The 4,246-nt window shown below is 45.3% G+C and overlaps 1 long non-coding RNA gene across 1 annotated transcript; it reads left to right on the forward strand.

The window, feature by feature from the left end:
* Positions 1–2,859: 2,859 nt before the first annotated feature.
* LOC100277729 (uncharacterized) lies at positions 2,860–3,629 on the forward strand. Its single transcript, NR_146347.1, has one exon. It is a non-coding gene; the product is annotated as an uncharacterized lncRNA (long non-coding RNA).
* Positions 3,630–4,246: the final 617 nt, after the last annotated feature.

The raw sequence follows: 4,246 nt of genomic DNA on the forward strand, positions 1-4,246 counted from the left end.
TTTGTGACTGACAGTGTTCGCCGGAACACGGGGTATGTCGACACTAAAGCACTCTTGAGTAGACTGGATTATAATGCGCTTTGGATTAGACGGAGGTCAGTCTACGTTCTTCATGTATGATTTTCCTGCCAAAACAAACAACACACATACATATAAAACGTATAAATACAACCTTTTAGACCATACTAATTCTGCACATATGCAACAGCAAATTAATGCAGTAAGCCACGACAACGTTCAAACCACAAATGACCGTTAGGTTACCAAATACGACATCTGGGTTCTTTCTTGCGTACTGGCCATAAATGACTTACGCTAAATTAATAATGAATTTACGCTGATTTGTTTTTTGATATATGAAACGATTGAGTTACTATAAGGTGACACTGATTTACGCTACAATTTGTGTAAATATGATATGCAGATCAATAACTAAATGATGGTCAGTACGAATAACCGGATGTAACTATATGTAATTGCAATGAAATCTGCCGAACTAAAATGTAGAACAACGATAAAATCAACGAATCAAATAGAATGTTAGGGATTCAGGACTTACTGATAACAGCTCCTCCAATTCAATTATTTGGCACTTCCTTCAAATGGAGTTGGGCGAACAGGACGAAGTCTCCCTGCGGTGGAGAAGATGACGGCGACAACTAGAATGCGGCGGAGAAAATGAAGGAGATGGCGGTAGAGGACTAACCGGTTTGTGGAGAGGAATGAGGACCGCCCGATTTCCGGTCTCTCTGCGGTGGGAAGACCAATGCGACGGCGGCTCGGTCTCGGTCTCGGTCTCTGCGGTGGAGAAGCTGAAGGCGACAGCGGTTTGGTCTTTGCGTTGGATACGAAGAAGTCGACGGCGGCGAGATCCCCTAGGGTTCACCCGCCGCAGTGGAGCGAAGCCGGCTCGGTCTCTTCGGTGGAGAAGAACAAGGCAACGGCGGGCGATAATGCTAGGGTTCGGCCGCCGAGTGCCTTTCGGGGAAGGTGAGCTGAATAACTGCCGTGAGAAGTGGATAGAATCGTGGGCCCGAGACACATAAACGCAAAGGCCCATAGACCGACACGTGCATTACGGGTTCGTAAACGGAAACATAAATCATCGTAATACCAATAATTGTGTGGGGACTAGTACGGCTGCCCAGATTGCAGGAACACAATCTTCTCGTGGGCCCGGATGCCCGGAACATGCGCATACCATAAGTGTATAAACTGATACACAAATTAGCATAACACGTATTACAATTTGACGTAAGCAGTTAGGTACAGTAAGACAAAAAGTGTCCGGTGCGATCTGCACACCTGGTCGATGGTGTGGTCGGGGCTTCCAATAGTTATACAGAGCTCAGAACTATATATATATATATATATATATATATATATATATATATATATATATATATATATATATATATATATATATATATATATATATATATATATATATATATTAATAAAGAACTGTATATAAAAAAATGTTATGGCACACCATAGACAAAAAAAACTTAGGTCCGCCACTGCTAAGCGTTCTTGTGCCTGCCGGTAGCGTTGTACGGTTGCATGTCACGACAGCAGGTTGCAGGGGTTGGACGTTCTTGTTCCTGCCGGCGGCGTTTTGCAGGTTGCAGCTGTGTGTCACGGCGGCGGGTGGAAGCTCATGTCCTGGCTCATCGGGATCTCAAGCCCGAGAACTTCCTGTTCCTCAATAACAAGGAGGACTCCCCGCTCAAGGCCACGGACTTCGGTCTCTCCGTCTTCTTCAAGCACGGTGAGTGCTTGATTTGACTTCATCTCTGCTTCCATATGAATCTTACCTTACCCTTGTATATGATGTTTGACTAGATGTGGATGTGGATTTGACTTACCGATTCGCCGGGCTGGACCTGGCACTTGTTTGTTTCGGCTTTTGGCAGCTTCTGGCCACCAAAAGCTGCTACGGACTGCCAAACACTCAACTTTTCAATCAGCTTCTATAAAATTCGTTTGGGTAAAAACCATTATAAATCAACATAAACATATAATCGGTTGAGTCGTCGCAATAGTAGTAATCCGTCACTTTATAGATCCTGAGCCCCATGGACAACTTTATCTTCATCCGCACGTAATCTTAATGATATTCAGATCCTCTACACAGCCAGATTCTCCCCACAGCTAGATTCTCGGAAAAGCTGGTCAGAAAAAAGCTGAACCAAACAGGCCCCTGGACGGTTTTAGGCCCAGCATTGCCAAAACGAGTGTCTATATATGGAATAATGGAAATGCCATTATTCACCATTTTTGTTGTGTGTTATGCCTTCGTTACTACCCTCTGTCCCAAATTATAGGTGATTTTGTCTTTTCTAGACACAGATTTTGTTATGCACCTAGATATACAATATGTTTAGATATATAATAAAAGCTGTGTAAACCCTACAAATTAATACGGAGGGAGTAGTTGATACGAGGGATCTAGCTTAACTTCAAAGTATACGTCTATTTTAAAGAGACTAGTTGAATGATTCATCAAGCCAAATTTTAGTTAATCGACAGCAAAATAAACTATCCAGTTACTTATATCTTGCTACGTTTTTTATATATCATATAAATAAATATTAAGATAGTTATTTAAATATAATTATTATTTATTTTTAAATATTAAGTTACGTGTAGTCTGCTAGTTAGTTCTAAATTTAGAGTAAAGTGACGTAGGTTCGAGTGCTTGCTTTGCACTATTTTTTATATAATTTTTGTTTATATTTCTAAACATCAAGATATGTGGTGGGTCTGGATATACCCAGAATGTCATGGTTGCTGCGCGGACGGGGTTGGAGTAGACCCAGCGTGGAGATTGAATATCTGATAGCACCAGCTGCTCACGAGAGGACAAACCGGCCCGGTCCAAATGGCTCCACCAAAAGTTTCAGATCTACGATGCATGTATGCCATCGAAACAGACTTGGGTAGATCTGCTTCATGAAGTACATGAGGCGGAGAATATGATTGCTAAAACTGCCGAGTGACCGATCCCTTGAAAACCCTAGAATACATTGCATCCGATTCGATTTCTTTTTAAAGAAGAAGATCCAAACCCCTTATCTGATATTCCGAATTCCCAATCCAAGCCGGAGTTGGTATCCTCAATTGCTTCGCTGCTTCTCGGTGCGCGTCGAGCGGATCGATCAAGCGATGGATCACCGGGACCTGCAGGGCGTGGCGCTGTTGCCCGACGGCGTGCTAGCGGACGTGCTCTGCCGCGTCCGGACCCGGGGCCTCGCCGCGTGCAGGTGCGTCTGCAAGGCGTGGCTCGTCGTGTCGTCGACGACCGCCACCTGCTGCGGGCGGATCTCCTCCCTTTGTCGATCTCCTCCCTTTGTCGGTAGATGGGCTCTCTTCATCAACTTCCAGTCTTCCCGAGTTCTTCGCGCCCCTCTCGCACGGCCCTACATGGCTACATCCAGGGTTGGCTCTAGTGCCCCTAAATTCTAGGGCACTATATCTGCTGCAGTTAATTGTATAGCTAATATAATAACTAATGTTAAATTAAATAATCTAATATCTAAGTTGAGAGTTTTAAAATTAAGCTTTTCATAAGCATCTATGTTTTCTATGGAGATATTTGAGTATGTCAATGAGATGGATTCGTATTCTAATGTTTCTGTATCTTATCGAGTCTTATTGATTACTAGATATGTGCTCGTGCGTTGCCACGAGAGTTAAAATTTCTAAGACATTAATAACCGCACGCAGATAGTTAAATTTCGAACATGTCTTATGTTGCACAAGCTGAAGCACATATTGATGCACAAATCATATATTGTTTTATCACCAGTTGTACCTTCAGCCTTCGGCTCCATCTAGTTGAATAAATTTGGCTGTGGCCGTGGTCGTGTTCTACGACCGCGCCGGGGCGGGGAACGCGCACAGGCAGAGGAGCAGCAGCAGCGCGCTCAGCCTCAGTGCATGCATAGGTGGCCGCCACATCATGTCTTTCACCGTGGATAGGCGACGAAGAAGGCGGCGGCAACGAACACGTACGTGTCCCCGGGCTGCATGACGTAGGTGACGAGTCACCGATGGCCGCGAGATCGAGCGGCACACCCGCGAAGCCGGCGCGGTAGAGCGCGTACGCTTGGTATGGGTACGTGCGGTTGGCGATGCAGTTGAACCCCTCGACGGACGCCGGCGTGGCCGTGGCCGTGGTCGCGTTCTGCGACCGCGCCGGGGCGGGGAACGCGCAAAGGCAGAGGAGCAGCAGCGCGTTCAG

Source organism: Zea mays, chromosome 1 (assembly GCF_902167145.1).
Source record: "Zea mays cultivar B73 chromosome 1, Zm-B73-REFERENCE-NAM-5.0, whole genome shotgun sequence".
Classification (NCBI taxonomy): domain Eukaryota; kingdom Viridiplantae; phylum Streptophyta; class Magnoliopsida; order Poales; family Poaceae; genus Zea; species Zea mays.